We start from the raw sequence: 25379 nt of genomic DNA, 5'->3' as shown, positions 1-25379 counted from the left end.
CATGCACTAACATTTTATCAGTTAAATCTTTGGTCAAAATTTAGCACAAATTACAATGGTGACGGATAAACTAGGACGGACGTACTAGTAGTTTAGAAGCCCAAATAAATGAGTGAGACGCCTTAATGTTACTCTCCACTGTGACTAGTCTTATGGGAAAAGCTTGGGAAGAGACGGCTTTTTTTTAAGCTGCCAAAAAAACTGATCCTAGGAGTAGTAGCTAGGGATACTAGGGATCGAGTGTGCGAGATGAACCGGAGAAAGTAAATGCAGAGAGATGAAATGCAAAAAAGACGGAGGGATGTGATGGTTGCTTGTCCGTTTATTTTACCAGGCCACTTATTACTGGAAGTGGTTGGGTTTTGTGATATGACGGCTTTACTGTCGCGCCACGAGCGGGGTGAGACTCGCGTGCAGCGCCGCCCTCTACTCTAGTACTACATCGTTCGTGGTTTATTAGTCCCTCATTGAATTTGACTGAAGATTTAACTGACAAAATGTTAGTGCATGTCAACAAAAACTATAACGTTGGATTTGTATTTGAACATAGTTTTCAATGATATAATTTTAGGAGACATGCATCAGCATTTATCATACTATATATAATGTTAGTTTAATTTTTGGTCGTACTCATCTATAGTAAGGTGCCAGTGCGTTGCACGGAACAGTGAAATGCATTGATCGGGGAGTTGTTTATTTTTACAAAGGATGTGGGGGTCATCTCATGTGTAACGGGTATCGATAGGTTTCTTCGGATATTATTTCATCTCTAGAGTTCACAAACATCCGGGTGAAATAGATAAAAAATTATCTTTTGAAAACAAAAGCTTTCAACTATTCAACCTGCATCCAAAACTTGTGAAGAAATAACACTTATTGTGATTTGCAAGAAACGATCTTTAAGAATTAGTTTTTGAGTATCGATTAATGTACATGTTGGCTACAGATGACATGGTACTTTCATATAGTCAATAGTTGGCTATACTATTAAGTATTAACCATGCCCTTGTACACCTAGACGGAGGGATTAAATCAGGATGACTTGGAAGGGGACAGAGGAGATGTAAGAAATGGTTCATCATAAGTCTTTCACCAGTACTGTAGTAAAAATTTCATATATGGAAGATTCTAGACTAAACCATAAATCAGGGGCGGAGCTAGGCTAATGCAAGGGTATGCGATGCATACCCAATGATTTTTGCAAAAAAAATTCAGTATATAAGCTCCTGTATGATTGTATGTCACGTATGGCAGCCTATTTGTACGTTGAGAACATGGGAAACGACGAAAATAACGATTCAGCGTTACTTGGGCCTATATTGGGCTGCTACGTTGCTAGCACATTGCTACTGGGCCTTATTTCCAGGCTTATCGCTAGCCAATTGGTCGAAGTCAACGAGACAACTCGACCAGGAGCCACCGAGCCAGCAACTTGAGCCTGCGATTCTGCTGATTCAACACACCGCGGCGCCGCATTCGCTCATCGGCGGCCATGGCAAGCAACCACTACATCATCTCATCTCGGCTGTCGCGGATTGCCATCTCTCACCGCTCGGTCTCCTTCACCTGCCCACATATTTTGCAGTACATACTCGGCAGCGTCATGGCGCGCACCAGCGCATGACGCATCTGCCATCTAGAAGACAGATCGCCAACGACGGCGTGCGCAATTAGCCCATCGTTTGATTGACTGATTGTTCTTTGTGAGCATTTAATCTTGATTTTGCCGAATTGTTGGACAAGAATAGAGGATTATGTTGGCTCCCTAATTTTTTCCATTCATCTATTTCAGCATCCAGTCAATTTTGAGGGCGGTTTGCATTGGCTCTGTACTATAAAACTTGTGAAGAACTGCAAGAAAAAGAAGGCGAAGTTTATGCACCTAAATTTCTGAAATATGAACATTCAAATTTTTAAGACTGTCCACCATGCCATCATTACTATCCAACATGTTTTTAATGAGTATAGGTGTGAACAATGAAGATTGTGATTTGAAGCGTTTGTGGGGGAGAGCTTCAAAGGCGCCGAACAACGAGGCCTTCTGGAGATATCACACTGCCATGTTAGAGCAAGCACCTGGGGTTGTGGAGTAGGGGAGATGAGATTTGGAACTTGCACTACAGTAGGAGTAGTAGGAGAATCTACAGAGATCATCTGTTTCGATTGCTCCAGAGGACCACCATCATTCCGTGCATTCGTCCTTTTAGATTTTGCCTTGTCAAATAAACACACAAGAAAAAGGAATGAAATTCGCACTTCCAAATTCGTTGATGCATGATAATGACGAACACAACTTTTATGTATGGCAACCACATTGTAGGGGGATGGAATATGTACGAAAAACGCTAAGCAGAAGGCATTTCAACAAGTTGGAAGCAATGCAATCTAGACACCATATGAAAGATCCAACCAAAATCACTCTACCAAGTTAGATGTGTCTCATTATAAGTGGCACTTCAACAAATCAGAGGCAATACATGTTTGAAATGATATGCAAGATGCAACCAATATTACACTGTCAACTTGAAGGTGTCTCGTCAGAAGTGATTAATGAGGGATACCCAAGAAAAGTAGTTTGATTTAAGAACATGGTTAATAGAAAGACGTAATATGTACCAAAAACAGGAAGGCATGTCATATTCACAGGTATAATGTGTTAACTAAACAGATGCAATTTACCCTAATTAGAAGCATTACAAGGTAGACACCATATGCAACATGCAACCACATATCACACTGCCAAGTAAGAGCAAGCACCTGCGATGGTGGTGTGGGGGAATTGCGGTCATCAACTAGAGAGCTACGTTGACTACCTTCATTTAGCCTTGCTATTTCTTGAGAATCATGTGGGGAGGATGACACTGCACTCTTTAAACAAGTAGCACGTCTCACAGTAACCCACTGGGGTGGCTGTCCCATCATAAGTGATTGATGAGGGATACAAAAGAGCATTAGTTTGATGTATGAACATGGTTAATAGACATATGTAGTATGCATGAAAAACAGGAAGGCATGTCATTATCAAAGGTATAATGTGTAAAGTAAGCTGATGCAATTTAACCAAATTAGAAGCAATACAAGCTAGACACCATATGCAACATGCAACCACATTTGACAGCGCGAAGTTAAAGCAAGCACCTGGGATGGTTGTGTGTGGCAATTGAGATCATCAACTGCAGAGCTATGTTTACTGTCTCCATCTGCTGGCACGGCACCCTTTAGAGCGCTGAGACGCTTAGTGCTTATCTTCGAATTACACTGGAGCGACTTCTGTCTTTTCTTTTTTGTATTCATCAACATTGCGTCAGAGTCTGAAATGCCCATGCATAAAAAAACAATAGTGTGAGTATGGGTGAAGTGTGTACACAAGTAGTACAGTGTAAAGGTAGCAGATAGTAGGTCGGTGAGAAATAAACGACGGCAGACATATGATAGCTCTACAACATGCATGGCACACGAAATTACTAGATTCTAGGATTTTGAAATATGACCACAGGGATGGCTGGGAAATGCAGATGCTCCTCCAGCACACCACAAGGTGTGGTCCGATGAAAATAACAGTTGACTGAAAACAAATAGGTCAGTCCATTTTTTCTGCACCGTCCATGTACAAAGAACGGGCAGACCGCCTTCATCTACCTCCAACCAGTCAGTGTCACGATCTTCCTCGAAACGCCAGCGACCACCGGCCCAGTCCCCTGCCTCCGCCCTCCCCTCGACCTCACCGCATCGCCGTGCTTGGCATCGCCCCCCGGCCATCCCTTCAAGCCCCGCCGACCTTCAGATCGGGCGCAAGCAGCTCCTGCACCCCACACCCCTATGATAGACATCGATGCGCTGCTTCCCCGGCGAACAGGCGGACTAGGTGTTCCGCGCGCCTAAGCGGGTGATGCTTCTTTTAATTGTGAGTCGACTGACCCTGAATTGAAATCCAGGGGGCTACTAACCTCTAACAAAGGTGAAATAGTAAATGGGAGGAAACCTTGTGCATTTAGTATCACTAAGAAGATGCAGTACGAAGCGCTCAACTAGTTTCTTTCATGGGATGAATACAGTGTGAGCAGAGACGTAAGATTTGCACGAATAAGGGAAGAGGAGTACCTCTTTCTGCTGGCAGTGTTGTGTCCTCCTTCTGTTTTTCCAATGATCTTCGTGTGGTTCGCTGGAAACAAGAAGTTGTGGAGGACGGTGGAGCCTTGGATGAACCCATGGCCAAGTTGTTGAGTGTGGTGCGGTGGCCGTCTGTCGGCGGCGGGGAACCAGATCCGAGGCGGCGGACGACGGCGTAGCGGGAACAGCTCTGGTGCGGTGGACGGTTGCGATAGTAGAGCGGCAGCGGTGAGGCGCAGGACGGCGTGGTCGAAGTGGTTCTGTTACGGCACACGTCGGCGTCGGCGTCGTGGAGGCAGCTCTGCCTGGGCTTGAACTGCTATGTCCTTGAGGGCATTTGGGTTGCGGTTGCGTTGGACGGCGATGTCAGGGTACCGGCTCCAGCGTGATGGAGGAGGGAGGTGGTGGATTGGGCGCGATGGGGTGGAGGACGGAGGAGGCTGGGGTTTCGCGGCTGGTGGAGAGGGCGTTTTGGCACCCACGGAGTATGAATGGGGAAACGGAGGGAGGGGAACTAAGGGTGAACAATGTTTCGGTTTGGGACGCGCTTGTTTGAAATTTGGGGAAAGTTACAAACTTTGCCCCCATCTAAAATTTCGGACATATTGCGGGTTGGGGGTGGGACAATAATCTCAGATGTCCCAAATGGTGGGCGGGATAGATTTCGACCAAGCGCATAGGTGTTTAGGCGCCCACGGCGTATGAATGCTTCTCGGAGGCGGTTGAGGCTGGCGCCTTGGTGAAGTTACAAACCTACCCCGGTTTAGACCTTTGGACATCGGGCCGATAGGCTACACAAGCCAGAGTCAGGACAGTAATTTCCTACCACCAAACATTAGTCTCGCGCGGTTTTGGGTGACCAGAGGCTTATTTAGCGCTTCGTTCAATATTTGGGAGCAGAAGCATTAATGTTTTCGGTTCTCTTGAATTGAACTTTCAGGATTTGTCAAACTTCACAAATCTTTACTCTTGAAAATCCTAAAACTACGATTATTTTGGAATGGAGGGGGTACATTTGAATATACATTGTACACGAGTATATATTAAAAAATATGCAACTTACCTTAGTTCATGTATGGTTCCAGATATAATCTCCTTGGTTGCAAAAAAATAGTTAGGCATGCGTATGAATATATAGCATGTTCAAACGCACAACAAAGATTGATGCCCCCTTTTAGATCTGATTTACAAATGCCATTATCTCGGGTTCAAATAGATTAATGCACTTCCTATGAATTCGAATCTTCGAAACCCCCTTTATGTTGAATTAAACATGTATTCTATTTCGTAGCTAGCAATTTGGAATGTATCCATGTAAGTGACAAATGTATAAAGTGCTTCACACTAACAACATGGAGTGCACTAATTAATGTTTATATATGAATTGCAAAAGCAGTGCATTGCATGTATTTCAAACCGCTCTCACTCTATGGATCGATAATATGAAATAAACACATGCACATGCTAGAATTCAATAGAGTATGGGTGTCTGATAGACCGATTTTCGTTCATACGCAAATTGCAAAATTCATGATCTCGTCCAAAAATAATAATGCAATTTATATTTTAATTTAATGCGTAGAACCGCCTTTTACACGTAGATGCACTATGCCTTGGCCCGTTCTCACAAACGCGTTATATATCTCTCTATCTAACGCATAAGTGCACACACTTTATATACATCGGCATTTCTCTTTCACACATGCTCACAATCTCTCCCGGGGTGTCTCACGCACACACACTCTCTGTATCCCTCTCTCTCTCTCTTTCCGACTACTATGTACCACTCTTTTCACTAATCTCAGTTGGAAAACACTATTTCTCTCACATGCATATATATACACACGCGCGGTCTCTACTAGCCCTCTATACGCATATATATGTGCCTACGTGTCTCCTGCACGCACATTATCTTTAGGCCTCTCTCGCACACATTGCCCCCCCCCACAGACACACCTCTCTCTTAGTAGTTGGCAGATATGATTCCATCAGATCATTCGATGGGATATCCCTGACTGTTAGGCTGGATGGTAATACGAGGCAAAGTTTTACCCAAGTTCGCACCCTTGCAGTTGAGGAAAAAGCCTACTCCTGGTACTGTATATTAGTGATAGGGGTGTGTACAAAGTACACGTGAATACTAGACATTGTGCGTGTGTGTATACTATCGACGAACTAGCCCCCAGGCTTCTAACATCAGTGGAAGAACGACGCGGTGTCGTACGTCAGAGTCGAGGGCGCCACTCGATGCACGCCCGGTTGAACACGCCTCCTTGCCGCAATTAAACGCCTCCATGAAACCCGTGTGGAAGCCGAGAAACCCACTCTGGACACAAGTTCGTTCATGACCGGGCCGACATTAAACGCAACACCGGCCGAGCTCCTCCCGTCAGCCATCAATTTAATCTCCTATTTAAACGAGGCCAAATGCCGGCCAAGAATCGCACACCTCCGCCGCTCCCCTATCTCCTCCTTCACCATTTTGTCCACTCTTACAATGGCTTACGAAGAGTAGTTATCCCACATCCAAGCAGGCTGGGTGGCCCGCCGAGCCCGCCGGATATGAGCTATGCAACTCGCTGATCCACCTCCCTCCCCTTGCCCGACGGAGCCAGTTGCTGGCCCAAGCCGGCGTGCGGTTCAGCAACTCGCCGCTCCAGGCCAGCTCGACGAGGAGCGGCGCACGGGCGGCATCGCTGCCGTCCACGCCGCCACCTTGTACCGCGCCTCCCGTGTCTGCGACCACGTCTCCCGTTTCTGTGGCCGAGACTCCCATGCCGGTGGCCACGCCATGCAAGCAGAGACACAAGCCGGGTGCACAGAGAGCGACGAGTCGGTGGCCAGCGCCTCCGCGTCCGCCGCCATCATTGAGGAGAAGTAGAACACGGGAGGCCGCCGCCACTTGGGTCCGATGAACGCCACCGCGGAGGCGACGCTGGCGTACACAGCAAGTGTCTTGCCGGATCCTTTTGTTGCGAGGACCTTCGTCGACCCCGTATGGGCTCCACGGAAGCGGAGAAGCCCCCTTCCACCATCATCTTGGGCATCAGCCAAACATATCAGTTGGGCAATGGGGAAGCGAGCCGTCCTTTGCGCTGAAGCATTTACCTCCGGGGCTCCCGGCAGTCCGGTGATCGTGCTGCCGGCCATGAGGAACACAAATGGATCGCGGGCGACCATTTAGGCTAGGTATTATATACCTGTGCTGTCCAAAACTAGCACCGCTTATTTGATTTGAATGTAATGAAATCCGTCATGTTTGTATGAAAATCCGTATTTTATATGAATTCCGTCATTGTTTATATGAAATATCACTGTGTTTGCATGAATTTCGTCTGGTTGGTTGAGTTGTTGTCAGAATGTGTGCGGCTACGGTTGGATGGCAAAATTTGAGGGTCGTCGGCCGGTCTACTGCCGGCTCAGGCGGCGTGGTGGGACAAAAAAAGCATAGCTCGTGCGAGCTCGTCTCCAACGTGCGCGCTGGAGGATGCATGAGCACCCGAGCCATTCCTCGTTCATCGGTGGCAAAGGCACCAGTGGACAAAATGGTCACCCATATTTTGGCTACCTCGGGCAAGATCCAAACAGCCCCTCCCAACAGATTCAAATCCCTCGTTCGCCGTGAAATTTTGCCATGTGTTGTTTTCATGGACTAGCAAGATGCACGTGCATTGCACGGAACATCAAGATGCATTTTTTTACAAAACACCTGTTGTGATTGGATGCCCGTGCATTGCACGGAACATCAAGATGCATTTTTTTACAAAACACCTGTTGTGATTGACCCATGCAGGAGTAATCCCATGTGTAAAAACTAATGATATCTCGAGAATTTTATCGGTAAAATGGTATCTCGAGAATTTCATTGAAAAAATGATATCTCGAGAAAGATGAGAGATAAGGTGAGGAGGAGTGGGGCATGGTGGTGACTGGTGGTCGGATTGGGTGGAGGCATGGGGATGGACGGCGCATTATGTCTAGGTTTGTATCTCTCTCACACACACCCACGTAGGTGGGGGACGTGCACGAAGAGAAGAGGTGCACGCACGGCGCACGTACTCCCGTCTCTTTCCCAACCACAATACACGGTGGAGCTCATTTCTGTACGAAAATGCAGCCCATGTGGTAATTTGACACGTGTACTGGTTGTCCACTTGATAGAGGATCGTCTACCACAGGTGAACAAACGAATTGCGACTTGACGCGTTATGTTAGAAAAGAGGCAAACCATGTGGGGCCTACCTTAGAGGCAAGGCTCTATACACTCGAGATGCTCTATACATATTACTTTTGATGTGTCCCATCAACTCGCAGAACAAGGAGAAGCTTGCTTACTACACCGTCTCCCCTGCCCACGGGCGCGGTGGCTCGCAGGACGAGGTGAAGCTTGCTTACTACTACCTCCGTCCTGGTTTATTGGTCCCCATTGTATATTGTGTCAAATTTCGACTATGGATTGAACTAACAAAACGTTCGTGCATGTTACCAAAAATTATATCACTAAAAACTATGTTGAAATACGAATCCAACGATATAATTTTTGTTGACATGCATTAACATTTTGTTAGCTAAATATTTGGTCAAAATTTGGCACGAACTACAAAGGTGACCTATAAACCAGGACGGAGGTAGTAGTACTACGCCTTACGCCCGCTCCCTCGCCCACGCGTGCGGTGGCTCGCAAGACGAGGATAAAATTTTACTACTCTCTCCGTTTACTCCTCGTCCCTACGTTGGTTAGAGAGATTATCATATTGTTTGGAATATATGTCTTTTAGTAGTAGTAGTAGTAGGAATAGTACAGTGGTATATAGGAGTAGTACTACTATAGCAATTTCCTTCGAGTCCGTGGTGCAGCAAGCTACCCTAGGCTATGTTACTACTCCCTCCTTTCCAGTTTATGGCTCAATTTCAAAATCTCTCCAACCAAGGTAGACAGTGAGTGGTGGAATTAATTCGTAGTTTGCACAAGTAATGTACGCTCGTTTTTCTCAAGAAGTTATGTTTACCGAGGCATTAATTAGAACTATTGCCTGCAGGACCACTAAATTTCCATGAACTTCTACATGCATTGGTGAGTTTTCTCTTGACAATGCTTGCATCGGGTGATTTAATGCACCTCAAAATCCAACATGTGATGGTACTACTACTACTAGTAGAATTGAGACTTATAAAACGGAAAACCGATTTTTAGACGAGCCCTATCAACCGGAAAGGAGGGAGTAGTAAGTAGTATACTACCTCCATAGTGGGTACGTACTCCATAAAATCAGATTTTCCCAAAACTAAGTCGCTCAACCTTCATTTGCTTGTTTCCCTTCCTGCCTCGTTGCCTTGAACAGACTATGCCAAACTCCCCTGCCTGCCGCGCGGGAAAAGACCCGCCCTCGCCTTTTTTTTAGTCCGGGTTTGTATCGATGGATCGCGCGAAGCAGCAAAAACCAAGCCGTGTCTTGTACTCCTCCGTCGATGCTCGCTTTCATGAATGATGTACTTCCTCTCGCCGACATGTGGAACATATAGCAACCGGGTCGACATGCCATGCACCAAATAACAGTGCAGAACAGCAGGGGGACGCACCCCAGTCGTACCGCCCTAGTAGTAGTAATGAGCAATTATACGTCAAATCACAATGCCGCACCTTCCCAGACGGACGAAGCAACCATTATTTCACACTTCGCTTCACCATCATCTCCTTCAAGAAAACCACGTAATATTGCTTCTGCCTCAAGAGGGACACGCGCATCGCCTTGGTACATCATGACACGTGGGACCGCATGACAGGCCATGCTCCCCCGCCCATCGCTCGGTAAAATCACCTCATTTTTACTACTTCCTCCGTATCGGTTTATAGGGCATGCACGTCGTTCTAGGTTGAGAATTTAACTGGCTATATATGTGATGAACAAAATATGTTTAGAAACTACATCCGCTTAAGAATCCAATGATATACTTTTTGTGACATAGTAACTCATATTTAGTTAGTCAAATCGATGACCGGGAACTACGTGTGCGCCCTATAAACCGAGACGGAGAGGGTAGTACAGTACATATCTTCTTAGATCAATATAGTTGGGATTCACCAAGGAGCAAAACCAAGTGGTAGGCTGCTCCTGTCGTGTTGGCGTAGCAACTCAAGCAGGGTCAGTCCGCACACGAAATGGTGACACACTTAACAGGACCCCTTTGGCCGACATGTGGCTCATCCACCGTCTTGTTCCACGTGCGATGCACCAAATTACAGTTCGGAGCAGCGGTTGGACTTGGAGGCACCCCGATCGTAGCGCCGCAGTAGTAGTAAATGAGCGATGAGGGGTCAAATCACAAAGCCCCACCTTTCCCGCATTAAGCTGGATGGACGAAGCAACCATCATTTCACTCTAGGGCGGAAGAGCATAAAGAAAAGAGAAAACCAATTATGCGTGCGGTAGCTACCTAGGGCACCCTAGGGTAGGGGCCTCCACTACAAATCTGCTTCTCCCTCGTCCTCTTGAAGAAAATCGATGATGCGTGCGGCGGTAGGGTTTGTAGGAGTACTACAGCGTGCGGGGCCACGTCGTAGTAAACGGGAGAGGGATTGAGTTCGAGTCGACGCCTTAATATGTGTGGGCCGCTTGGTTTTACAGGAATGAGGCAGCATTTTGGGTTCGGGGACCAGTGGAGATATACGTACAAACAATTGTGGACGTAGGTTCGACCGAAAGGCAATGATGCATGGGCCCTGCATTGAACGCATGAGATTTGGCCGCGTGAAATTTACTACTCTACTCAAAACTAGTAAGGTGCACATGCATTGAACGCATGAGATTTGGAAACCAAACTATGAATAAATACACACTATAGCATGTAAAGCTTGAGTCATATATGCATGATGTAGTTGTCCGTTTAGTTCTTATAGTTCATCTCATTCAAAATCAATTAGTTTTATAAAAAGGTTAAGATTCATGGGATTGTGCATTGCAAAGCATAAAGTAAAAAACAAATAATGGCAATTCATTTAGAAAAAAAAAGTTTGGGCAATTATGATATGGGAGATTCTAGAACAAAGGAGAAGTGCTTGTGTTTTGAGGTTTGTGCATTATGCTTAAGTTCAACCATGGAGTCTTCTAGATTGTACATGTGGCAGAATCTGGTGGAATGTTGATGATATCCAACGGCCGGTAGTGCTTGGATTGCCATCTCTGCGCTATCGGATTAGCTTCATCCAACAACCATCTTTCAAAGTTATTCGCACACTATATAGGGGTATAGGTATAGATAATGCATAAAAGTTCCTCCAAAAACATCTATAACTAATGGGAAGTGAATGTATGCTTAAAATGAAAAAATGTAATAATCCCTCCGTCTAGGTTTTTTTGCTAGTTAATAGCATTCCATGCAATGAATTAACCACTGCATGTCATGTTTGAAAGTCTCAAGCCATTGAACGCATGCACGCCCACATCTCTTATTGGTTGATATGTCACGAAAAAAGAAACGAGGAGGGAGTTAATGTACCGTGCCAAAGTGTTTTGGGATTATTTGGTTTTTGGAAGATGACTTACACACCTAGACGGAGGGAGTACAAAGAGAAAAAATGAATTGCGGTTAAAAGAATGTCATTTCTAACAAAAATGTGAATGTGAACTACATATGTGTGCACGTGACCAGCACATACATTGTCAATACAAAATTTAATGCAAGAAATAACTTATGAGTAACATGCACGAATTGATGATGTGGTGCTTGCATGCATATAGTAGAAAAACAATGTGATTTATGACTTGCATGCATGACGTGTTCTTGTGCCATAGTTGCATGTCTAGGAAAAAAAGCTACTAGTGGGTTGTACTAGCTATTTAGGAATAGAAGATGTATACATGGAAGTTGTAGGGAAAGAGATGACATATATCTCAATTCCTATGAGTAGGGATTGGAAAAGAGATGTCATTTGATTCACATCATAGGAACTTTTCTACTGAATCTAGAGATGACATGTATCTCAATTCCTATGAGGAGGGATTAGAAAAGAGATGTCATTTGGTTCACATCATAGGAACTTTTCTATTGAATATACGCTAATCTTTATTTTCCTTTGAAATTATGGGAGTATAGGAATCCATTCATATGAACCAAGTGGCTCTAAAGCTATAAAAATGATATCATGTTTATTTCCTTTGAAATGTGGAGTATATGAATCTATTCCTATGAACCAATTAGCTCTAAAGGAAAAAATCCTATAAAAATCATATCATATAGAGTTCCTATGATATTCCTCCACACCAAAGGATGGTTGAAATTGCTGCAGGTGATACGATGGTCTTTCTTTGTAGACTCCTCCCCCATCTTTATAGTTACTCTCGAAGATGAATGAAATGATATATATTGGGTATTCTATATGTGCATTTTGATACATGAAAACTCGCTAAAAGTTTGTGAGGTTCGAATTTTCAATAAAGCTATATGCACTGCATTATGGAACGGAGGAAGGAGCATACGGCAGTTGCTAACACTCACGTGGAAGATTTGTGTGTGGGAGGAGTGGTTGCTCTGTTAAATGACATGGGAAAACTGACACTGTCGGATGCTGATCTAATGGTTCTTACAGCGTTCGTCAGGAAACGGCTTGTGGCAAACGTTTGTCAGATAATGATTTACAAACACATGCATTGCATTGATACGTGCCCCCTCTCTCTCACGCACACACGCACCCTCACGAGTCACGACTCTCCCGAGTCCTCTCGCACCCACCGTCTATCTGAAGGTAGACGTCACACACATATGTGCTCTTCACACCCTACCCTCAGAACTTCTAAAAAACAAAAGACGTCGCGCACCTTTTATTTTAGCTCACAAGTCACACACTTATACTATTACTCTTGTGGTGAACGTTCTTTGGGCATAGTATATTGTACTCTCACAAAGAGAAGCGGTGCACGCACGCACTAGTTCTCTCACACCCACTCGCAGGTACACGTAGGAGCGCATTTTTTTTGAAGCCGGTACATCAAAATCACTCCACTATATATATAAGTAGGAGCCTTAGTGCTTGCTTTACTAGGCTTCCTCTCTTTCACTCTCTCATGCTCTCCAGATCTAAGCAAGACATAGGTGGCCACACACTCTCTCTCTCTCTGCTCACGGCTGGTCACAAATCCGGCCGGACCACCTCGGCCGGGGCAGGGGTGTAGGTGCATCGTTCACGCTGTCGTCGGCGGCGAGGGAGGAGACCAACGGCTGCCCCGCGCGTCCCGATCGACGGTCGTGTTGTTCTCTCCGAGAGAGCGCCGGCTAGGGAGGGCCTCCGACCCCTTCTTCCTCCCTGCGGTAGGCAAGATGCGGCCTCCCGACGCCGTCTTTGCCACATGCCGACGACCCTCAGGTATATATTCCTTTGAAACTTGCCTTGCTCTACTGCCCCAGCTCCCCACGTGGCTGCGTGTGGATCTTTTTCTACTTCCGTCGGCTGTTCCAAAGCCACCTAGGCTTTTACTATTATTAGAGGTAAAGCTAGTTCATACAGTCGAATCTAAGAGTTGGTTCAAACAGGGAAGAAAGTGGGAAAGTCGTAGCATGAATCTAGGACTTGGTTCTAAGAGGAAATGGGGGAAAGTAGTAGATACTGGCTACCCAACCGGTCTCTTGGTTGAAAAGGCGAAGAAAGCATGGTGGATGGCGAAGGGTGGGGGGAAGTGGACCTGTCTCTTGGTTGAAAAAGGAAAGAAAGTGAGGGGTGTTAGGGGACAACGCAAATGAGAATGAGCAGGTCTAGATTTCCTGTGCTCACATAGGAAAATGTCGCCGAGGAGTGGGACAAATGCAGACATACTGTCTGAGTGTTTGCCGCTCTCGGCAACCACATCTGCCTCACCACTTTATGCCCCTGCTGTCCCTACGCCCATATCGCTACCGTTAATGTAAAATCACATGAAGCATTAAGCAATGCCACCTAATGTCACTATAAGTAATGGTCTAGTGCCGTCGAAAAATTGAAGCAATGCCACCACCATTTTATGAAGTGCTTCCGTCTTGCTTTATTACCCATGAATTGTGTTTTTGCAGTTACACTTAAATCTCACACCGGTAACATTGCTTCATCCCAGTGGAACTGCACAAATTTGATTGCACATTTACTGACCATGTACTACTCTCATGACAGTAATACTAATGCTATTGTTCTGCATGTTAATCTAGTGGCAGTGTTGATGTGATGTGATGCTACTTACTTAAGGGCACTTTCATACTGTCAATCTAGTGCCCATTATAACACAATAGATGTTGTTGTTAATCATACGCCACTGCAAATATTTGTCACTGTTTAAATAACCGTATTTCGTATTTGCGCAAACAAGGATGTCTGTCTCCGTATCATTTCTATCTGCGCAATCAAAAGTACACACCTCAGTTTTAGTACAACTGCACAAAATGAGATGGCTATTCCTAGCTGCCGTCCTCTAACCACCAATCTTCCAGGTATTACTACATTGGTAGTAACTAGGTAGAATGACCAACGTAATCTAAAAGAACCTGATTCATACATTTTACTTCCTGATTGCAGTGCAGGGACGAGCGAAAACAACTGCATCCTAGTCTGGAATGCACTTTCTACGAGGTGATCCATGGACCGAGGACTAGTTGGCACGGCTGCACGGAGGTTTTTGGGACAGGTGTGCCGACAAGAGGCATTGTTGTCTTGTTATTTCTGCAAATAGCGGTGCTTAAGTTTAGTGGAATGCACAAGAATTTCAGCTGGTCAGTACACTACATGGTTCAGTTCAGTATTCCAGCTGAGAACACAATTATAATTGGTTATTCTAGAATGACAGAACCTAACCCTGGACGGTGGCAACAAGAAAAAACCAGAGTGAACTCCGGGAAATTTAAGCCTACCGGGAGGCCCTTTGCTCAGAGAAGCCTTGCTTGTTTATTCCTGATTTGTAAACCTTCTCACAACTTTGTCTTTTGTTGTGAACTAGTATATGTTTGTTATGTTCCATGAATCATTGAGATGTATAAAATTGCTTAACTTATGCTTTTCAAGTTTTTAATGAAGCCGAGTTTAATGTGAGTGTTGCACATGAACACTGGACTAGCGTGTGAACATTTGGAATTTACATTGTGGCCTCAGTTAACTGCATGAACCACTATAACAAGATACGTAGGAGTAGTTGCTTATATGTCAGACAGCAGATTATTGGTTGTTAGCTGGTCGATAGCCTAGTGTTGAAGCGAGCTGAGCCAATGTGCCGTATTTTACACAACTGCTTACATGTATGGTAGCACCAACAGTGTTTACAAGTACTTATGTATACGTCGGCGCACAGTTCTCGAACGAGTACTCCATTTCATCAAACACACATTGCTCGTATGATAAACCGTGACAACTTATGTCTTACGATTCATCTTAGTGTCCGTCCGCCTCAACGTCTATATAAAGGATTACGTATGGGCAATATTGAAACTGTACTTTCCAGTAGTATCGCTGCTGTTTTTTTTGCATATTCATGAAAAAACTAGTGAGGACGCATCTGTTTTGGCAACAATTACGATGGTTCTCACATGATTCACGGGCACACAAAAGTAGCAGCAATTCCCATAAGCGGATTCAAACAGAGTACTAGCCCCAGAGGGCTCGATAATAGGCAAGGTTCAGATAATTAGACACAATCCAAACCACTATTAAACACTAGCTAGGGCAACTATTTCATGCATCGATCTAATTTGGGTTGGACACAAGACGGGCCTTGCCATGAACATCATCGAGGACGTCCGCAGCAGCTCAATCCTATGAAGCTTCATGAAGATAACCTTGTGGCCTTACCACTCATAAACTTGTTTGTGGAGGCATGCCACGTCATCTTCCTGCGTAAGCTTGACAAGAATAGTATGCCTCACAAACGAAGGAGTAGCTTTGAACTTCTTGTGCTTCAGTACACCCTGGACAACACGCCTGACAACAGTGAGGCTGGAATACAACTCGACATCGGTATAAGCACAAATGGCTTCCAGGATCCAGCAGCCTAAGAACTCTGTTTTCCCAGTGCATATATTCAGGTCATCCGCCTCATAGCGAGTGACATGTTTAACCACACAATCCTTGTCTGCATCAGGGCTCTAATTGAAACAGAAACAAATTCTGAATTACTTTCCAGTATAAGAAACATAAGTTATTTAAACCACTATGTATAGCATGGCATCGAAGCTAATAGAATTTTGCATTATTCATCACCACATACTTAGATGAAAAACCACAATCGAGTTCGGCAAAGAAGAAAATCACCTTGGGCAGCTCAGTGGGAGGGGGGACACATCCTCGAAGGGGGAAAACTGTTCCTGCAGGGCCACGGGGGCTGTAACCTCAAAGGGGCCGTTGACCATATCTGTAGTGGCCGTGAGCATTGAAAGGATCGAGCAGAGGTGTCTAGAGGGGGGTGAACAGATACTTAGCAAGAAAAGTTGCAGTTTTTAAATTCTTTAAGTTGAAGTGGAGTTTTAGCACAAGTTCAAACATTCATGATACATATCAAGCAAGCATGACAAGAGTATATGAGCAGCGGAAAGTAAATCATGCAAGTTGCAAGAATGTAAATGGATGGGATTGGAGTGTGCAAACGCAATTGTAGACACGGAGATTTTTTATCCGTGGTTCCGATAGGTGGTGCTATCGTACATCCACGTTGATGGAGACTTCAACCCATGAAGGGTAACGGTTGCGCGAGTCCACGGAGGGCTCCACCCACGAAGGGTCCATGAAGAAGCAACCTTGTCTATCCCACCATGGCCATCGCCCATGAAGGACTTGCCTCACTAGGGTAGATCTTCAAGAAGTAGGCGATCTCCTTGCCCGTACAAACTCCTTAGTTCAACTCCACAATCTTGACGGAGGCTCCCAAGTGGAACCTAACCAATCTAGGAGACACCACTCTCCAAGAGGTAATAGATGGTGTGTTGATGATGAACTCCTTGCTCTTGTGCTTCAAATGATAGTCTCCCCAACACTCAACTCTCTCTCATAGGATTGGATTTGTAGAAAGATGATTTGAGTGGAAAGCAACTTGGGAAAGGCCAGAGATCAAGATTTATGTGGTTGGAATGGAATATCTTGACCTCAACACAAGTGTAGGTGGTTCTCTCTCAGAAAAATGTATGTTGGAAGTGTAGGCATGTTCTGATGGCTCTCTCCACGAATGAAGAGTGGGTGAAGGGGTATATATAGCCTCCACACAAAATCTAGTCGTTACACACAAATCACCGAACTCGGTGGGACCGAATCAGAAAACTCGGTGGGATCGATTTGGTTCATAATGTGACCGTTAGGCATTTCGGTGGGATCGACATGATCAACTCGGTGGGACCGATGTGCTAGGGTTAGGGTAGAGCGTTATCTCGGTTGGACCGATTACACAAACTCGGTGGGACCGACTTGGGTAATAAGCACAACAGAGAGTTGGCCAAGCAAACTCGGTGGGACCGATTTCATATTTCGGTGAGAATGAAATTAATGCAATAGGCAACAAAGAGTTTGCAAGCCCATCTCGGTGAGACCGAGATACCATCGGTGAGACCAAATTGATTAGGGTTTCTGGCAGTGGCTATGTAAAGAGAACTCGGTCGCGCCGGATAGAAAGTTTTGGTGGGGCCGAGTTTGACTTTTGGTTTGGGACATATGTGGATGTGAGAAAGTGGTTGAGGGTTTTGGAGCATATCACTAAGCACTTTGAGCAAGCAAGCCATTAAGCAACACCTTATCCCATCTTAATAGTATTGGCTTTCCTATGGACTCAATGTGATCTTGGATCACTAAAATAGAAAATGTAGAGTCCCGAGCTTTGAGCTTGAGCCAATCCTTTGTCTTTATCATCTTGAAGGGGTTCCACATCCTCTAGTCCATGCCACTCCATTGTTGAACTTATCTGAAACATACTAGATGAAAACATTAGTCCAACAAGAAATATGTTGACATTAATTACCAAAATCACCCAGGGAGCACTTGTGCTTTCAATATCCCCATTTTTGGTAATTGATGAAAACATACATCAAAGCTTTAGATAAAGATATAGAGAATAACAAGTAAAGCTTTGGAAAGACATGTAACATGCATAGGCTCCCCCTATATGTATGCAATCTTGTAAATATGGAATATAAGAGCATGTGAATGCATAAGCATGGCAAAGTAAGCAATGTGTTATATGTATCTTGGCTATATGCATCAGAGCAAAAGATTGGAATATAGGAAATGTACCTTCATGCTCATGAGTCCTTCTTGCAAACAGTATGTACATCAGCAAGAAATACTCATGCACATGAGTGTGATGCATATACTTACCTTGTGGTCTTGAGTTGGCTTAGAAAGGGATGAACCTGAGTAAACAAGGTTAGATAACACAGATACATCTACTAGCCAGAGCAAACAAAAGGAACCACAAGAGTACCAAGATTGGGATGACATGTAGAGTGTGAGCACTGGATACTCTATTAGATATAGACATGTCCCCAAAAGGTAAAGATATGCAATGAATTCAAAGATTTTCTTCCCTTGGATGTCTTGCTCCCCCTGAATCTTGTATGGGATACTGGGAGAAGATAGGGAACAGAAAATCAGAGCAAAGAAAATCAGAGCAAACCAAATAAGCAACCATGAACATGTCTTTTCCCCTCTAAAGACATGTGACTTCTCTCCTCTTAGAATACCAGGCATCTGGGGCTTTTATGTGACTTCTCTCTTCCTTCCTATTTGAAGTATTCTCTCTTCCCCCTTTTGAAGAATTAAGCTTTGATGTAATCTCTCTCCCCCCTTTGACATCAATTTCCAAGAAGGGTTCTTCTTGAGTGTGAGTCAAAATAGGTTTGGTCCTTGAGCCACAGAGCAAAGTAGCATATAGAGTGTGATGCTGGTAGAGGACAGGGATCATCGAGTGGAGCTGGAATAAAAAATTCAGGAACATGTGGCAAATGGTCTTTTGTGTGTAGAAATCGATGACACCGAGTTGTTTTCTTCGGTAGCACCGAAAGGTGTCGGTTTGACCGAAAATGGCATACCGGTGTGACCGAGTTCAACACAGAGAGAACACTTGTCACCTCAGCTCAATAGTCAAATAAGATCTCACAAGGATTTGCAAGGAATTAACTGAAGAATTTGCAAGGAATTGGATGCAGGGAATGCAGAACAAAACAGAGAAAAGAAAATCTAGATGAAGTTTTTTTTTGATAAAGGAAGGGGAATAAATATGCAAAGGGCAATATGCAAAAACTCAAAGAAACACTAGAGAACTTCATTTAGAATTTGGCGGTGACAAAGTCACCTATGTTAGAGTATATTGACTAAGGAGTCAAGTGAGAACACTTGATCATAAGTCATACTCATCATTTAAGCTCAAAATGGGGTTACCATTTTTCGTTTAAGCATTTGATGTATTCTCATCTTGTTGAGTTGCTTTGACCTATCACTTGAGGTTAAGCTTCTCTAAGATGGAATGACATACCTTGGGTGGTGGTGTTGATCCTAGTCATGTAGTTGAACTTGTGTGAGTTGCTCGAGGTTGATGTAGCTCATCAAGAGTCGGGAGCACCACTTGGAAGTGAGTTCATCTACCTACATGGGTTAGTTTTTGCAAGGAAGAGCACTTGTGTATCCAAAATGACAATCATGAAACTTGATACCAAAAGAAATTTGATATATATATATATGATTAGTCAAAGGATATGTTGAAGGATTTCATGCTTCCTTGTCATCAACCACCATTGTGTAGAGACTTGGTGATGTAGAGATTGCTCAAGATGTGAGTGAGTTGAAATCTCATGGATTTAGATTCATCCAAGTACCTACAAGGGTTAGATAACATGCAAGGGTGGAAATATATCCAAGACATATGAATATCATCATAAGAGAAATATCAAGGATTAGTCATAGATTCATGCCTTGCATGTATCCAAATGGAGTTCCTACTCCAAGTTTGAAGCATCAATGATGTTCAATTCTCCTCTCAAACGGCAAAAGACTTTCTCATCAAGCGGTTTGGTGAATATATCCGCTAATTGCTTATCGGTACGAATATGCTTAAGATCAATGCCCCCTTTAGCAACATGATCTCGAATGAAATGATGACGAACTTCAATATGCTTAGTTCGAGAATGTTCCACGGGGTTGTGAGCAATCTTAATAGCACTTTCATTGTCACAAAGCAATGGAACATGTTTCACATTGATCCCATAATCTTTAAGAGTTTGGGTCGTCCAAAGTAATTGAGCACAACATGAACCGGTGGCAATGTATTCCGCTTCGGCGGTGGATAAGGATACCGAGTTTGGTTTCTTGGAAGACCAAGGCACAAGAGATCTACCAAGAAATTGACAAGTACCCGAAGTGGACTTTCTATCAACCTTGTCTCCGGCATAGTCCGAGTCGGAATAGCCAACAAGATCAAAGGAGGATCTCTTAGGATACCAAATGCCAAAATTTGGTGTATGTATTAAGTATCTCACTATCCTTTTCACGGCCTTAAGATGACATTCATTGGGGGCCGCTTGATATCGGGCACACATGCACACGCTTAGCATAATATTGGGACGAGAGGCACATAGATATAACAATGATCCAATCATAGAGCGATGAGCCTTTTGATCAACCAGTTTACCATCCTTAGTCAAATCAAGATGTCCACTAGTAGGCATGGGAGTTTTCATACCTTTGCTTTCTTGCATGTTGAACTTCTTGAATAAGTCCTTGGTCTACTTTGTTTGAGAAATAAAGGTGCCTTCCTTAGTTTGCTTGATTTGCAAACCAAGAAAGAACTTGAGTTCACTCATCATAGACATCTCAAACTTCTTTGACATTAGCTTTCCAAACTTCTCACTAAAATGAGGGTTAGTTGAGCCAAATATGATATCAGCAACATAAATTTGGCATACAAATAACTCACCATTAACCCTTTTAGTAAAAAGAGTAGAGTCTATCTTTCCAATCTCAAAGCCTTTTTCAATAAGGAACTTGGTTAAGCATTTATACCACGCTCTAGGAGCTTGTTTAAGACCATAAAGAGCTTTGTGAAGTTTGTAAACATGATCGGGTTTCTTAGGATTGACAAAGCCGGGAGGTTGTTTAACATAAACTTCCTCCTCAATTTCACCATTTAGAAAAGCACTTTTAATGTCCATTTGGTATAAAGTGATATCATGGTGATTAGCATAGGCAAGTAAGATGCGGATGGACTCAAGTCTAGCAACGGGGGCATATGTCTCACCATAGTCCATACCTTCGACTTGAGTGTAGCCTTGGGCGACTAGACGAGCTTTTTTGCGGACGACTTGACCATCTTCATCTTGCTTGTTGCGAAACACCCATTTGGTACCAATGATGTTGTGGTTGTTGTCGGGCTTTTCGACCAATGTCCACACTTGATTTCTCTCAAAGTTGTGTAGCTCTTCATGCATGGCGTTTATCCAATCCAGATCTTCCAATGATTCTTCAACCTTCATAGGTTCAATACTCGAGATGAATGAATAGTGTTCACAAAAATTAGCCAAACGAGATTTAGAGCGAGTGATTCTCCCGGTTTGAATGTCATTGTAGATTTGCTCGACGGGATGGTCTCTGGCGACTCTTGCTCTAACTCGTGAGAGCTTTTGCTTGGGTCGGGGTGGAACATCTTCTTCATCTTGTCCTTCTTTTTGGCTTTCTTCATTGTTGACGTTGTCGTTCTCTTGTCGTGGTGGAGAAGGAGGTTGATGAGGTTCATCTTGGTGTACTTCCTCGTTTTCTTCATCTTGATGTGTCCCACTCATGGATGCTTCCATGTCGACTCTTGGTTCACCTTGTCGTGAGGTAGAAGCTTCCACTTGGACGGACGAGGTGCTCTCCTTCACCTCCGTTGGACGGATCTTGCCAATAGACAAGTCTTGGCTTGCTTCCGAAGGGTCTTTATCCCCTACATCAATCGGCAATTGCTCTACTTGCGAGCCTTTAGATTCATCAAACTTCACATCTACCGTCTCTTCAACCTGTCGGGTGAAACTGTTGTAGACACGGTAAGTGTGAGAGTTTGAGCCATAACCAAGTAGGAAACCCTCATGAGATTTAGGAGCAAATTTAGAACGACGATGCTTATCAAGAATGTAACACTTTGAGCCAAATACTCAAAAGTATCCAACTTGGGGTTTGTTACCGGTGAGGAGCTCATATGTCGTCTTGCCAAGTAGCTTCTGAAGATACAAGCGATTTGTTGCATGACAAGCTGTCTCAACCGCTTCCGCCCAAAAGTGTTTTGGAGTCTTGTACTCATCAAGCATCGTTCTTGCCATCTCAATAAGAGGTCGGTTCTTCCTCTCAACAACTCCATTTTGTTGAGGCATGTATGTAGCCGAGAAGTCATGTGAAACCCCTTCTTCGTCAAGAAAGGTGTCCACATTTGCATTCTTGAACTCCGTTTCATTGTCGCTGCGAACCTTCTTGATATTCACTTCAAATTAATTTTGGGCCTTCCTAGCGAAGCTCTTGAAGATCTTTTTGACCTGCGATTTATCATCAAGAAAGAACGCCCACGTAAATCTTGAAAAATCATCAACTATGACTAGACCAAATGAGTTACCACCGAGACTCTTATAGGCATTGGGACCAAGGAGATCCATATGAAGTAGCTCAAGCGGTCTTCTCGTGGTCATAATGTTCTTCACGGGGTGGCTTCCTCCAACTTGTTTTCCTGCTTGACAAGCACTACAAAGTCTATCCTTGTCAAATATAACATCTTTTACTCCAAGGATATGATCACCCTTAATAAGCTTATCAAGATTTCACATGCCCACATGACCTAACCTTCTATGCCACAACCATCCTTTCTAAGATTTAGCAATAAAGCAAGTTCTAGGTTGAGCCTTTTTAGTGAAATCAACAATGTAAAGATCACCTCTACGGATACCGGTAAAGACCGTTTTATGATTATCTCTACGAAACACTTGGCAATCTACTTCAGTAAATAGGACGTTGAAACCAAAGTCAGCAAGTCTAGATACGAAAAGTAAATTGTAGCCAAGCGATTCAACGAGCATAACATTTTGTATGGAGCTATCATGTGAGATGGCCACCTTACCAAGGCCAACCACCTTACCCTTTGAGTTATCACTGAAAGTGACATACTTTCGAGGGCCATCATTTTCAGCAAGCTCACGAAACATATCTTCGTCTCTGGTCATATGATCAGTACATCCACTATCAAGGACCCATTCCTTTCCTCCAGCCATGTAGCCGCGAAGATTAGCCATAAGACCAAAGTGTCTCATCACATCATCAAGATCATAGTCACTATCATCATCCTCATCATAGTATCCATGTTCAACATTGTCATGTGATGGATCAATTCCTAGAGAGAGTGATTCATTATAAGTATGACCATAACAATGTTCATCTCTATGAATTCTAATGACTTCGGAAATGATATTGCTAATAATTCCAACATCTCCTTTGGTTTGCATGAGATCACGAAGCTCAAATAGACACTCATCAAACTTAGGATCACTAGTACTCATCCTATTCAAGGCAATAGACTTATGGAGGATCTCATCTAGATTTTTCAAGGAATAATTTGGGAATCGTTCCTCTAGAAATCTCCATATGGTGTAAGCACAATCTAGAGTAGGTAAGCTAGCAATCAAATTTTTAGGCAATCCTCTTACAATAATATTGATAGTTCTAAGATTGCGAATCATGTCAAGATCCTCATCGGGTGTGGGATGCAAAGGATCAACAATGCGATCACAAGGAGTAGTAATGTACTTGGTCAAATGATATTCATTGAAAATCTCTAGCATCTCATTTTTCCACTCATGAAAGTACTCTCCATCAAGTATAGGCACTCTATGTCTAAGACTCCCCAACATAGACTCATCCATCTTCCTCCAAAGGTGTTTAAACCAAGGCAATGGAGACCAATGCTCTGATACCAATTGAAAGGATCGAGAAGAGGTGTCTAGAGGGGGGTGAATAGACACTTAGCAAGAGAAGTTGCAGTTTTTAAATTCTTTAAGTTGAAGTGGAGTTTTAGCACAAGTTCAAACATTCACGATACATATCAAGCAAGCATGACAAGAGTATATGAGCAGCCGAAAGTAAATCATGCAAGTTGCAAGAATGCAAAGGGATGGGATTGGAGTGTGCAAACGCAATTGGAGACACGGAGATTTTTTATCCGTGGTTCCAATAATGCTTTGATTGCTTATCAGATAAGAGGTAAAAATATTCTTCATTCGTTTATTTTGTTAATTCCAAATTGCATTCAAATCCATTCTTTCTCATAACTTGAGAATATGTACAGCGCAGAACAGAAAAGAAGGCAGATTTGATGAGTTGTAGGGGCGGACCCACTTCCACTGATTTCTTGCGGGCTATCGTACATCCACGTTGATGGAGACTTCAACCCACAAAGGGTAACGGTTGCGCGAGTCCACGGAGGGCTCCACCCACGAAGGGTCCACGAAGAAGCAACCTTGTCTATCCCACCATGGCCATCGCCCACGAAGGACTTGCCTCACTAGGGTAGATCTTCACGAAGTAGGTGATCTCCTTGCCCGTACAAACTCCTTGGTTCAACTCCACAATCTTGACGGAGGCTCCCAAGTGACACCTAACCAATCTAGGAGACACCACTCTCCAAGAGGTAATAGATGGTGTGTTGATGATGAACTCCTTGCTCTTGTGCTTCAAATGGTAGTCTCCCCAACACTCAACTCTCTCTCATAGGATTGGATTTGGTAGAAAGATGATTTGAGTGGAAAGCAACTTGGGAAAGGGCAGAGATCAAGATTTATGTGGTTGGAATGGAATATCTGGACCTCAACACAAGTGTAGGTGGTTCTCTCTCAGAAAATGTATGTTGGAAGTGTAGGCATGTTCTGATGGCTCTCTCCATGAATGAAGAGTGGTTGAAGGGGTATATATAGCCTCCACACAAAATCTAACTGTTACACACAAATCACCAAACTCGGTGGGAACGAATCAGAAAACTTGGTCGGACCGATTTGGTTCATAATGTGACCGTTAGGCATTTCGGTGGGACCGACATGATCAACTCGGTGGGACCGATGTGCTAGGGTTAGGGTAGAGCCTTATCTCGGTTGGACCGATTACACAAACTCGGTGGGACCGATTTGGGTAATAAGCACAACAGAGAGTTGGCCAAGCAAACTCGGCGGGACCGATTTCATATTTCGGTGAGACCAAAATTAATGCAATAGGCAACAGAGAGTTTGCAAGCCCATCTCGGTGAGACCGAGATCCCGTCGGTGAGATCGAATTGATTAGG

Source organism: Aegilops tauschii, chromosome 3, assembly GCF_002575655.3.
Source record: "Aegilops tauschii subsp. strangulata cultivar AL8/78 chromosome 3, Aet v6.0, whole genome shotgun sequence".
NCBI lineage: Eukaryota > Viridiplantae > Streptophyta > Magnoliopsida > Poales > Poaceae > Aegilops > Aegilops tauschii.
The sequence above is the reverse complement of the archived record's forward strand: the minus strand, read 5'-3'. Positions refer to the sequence as shown.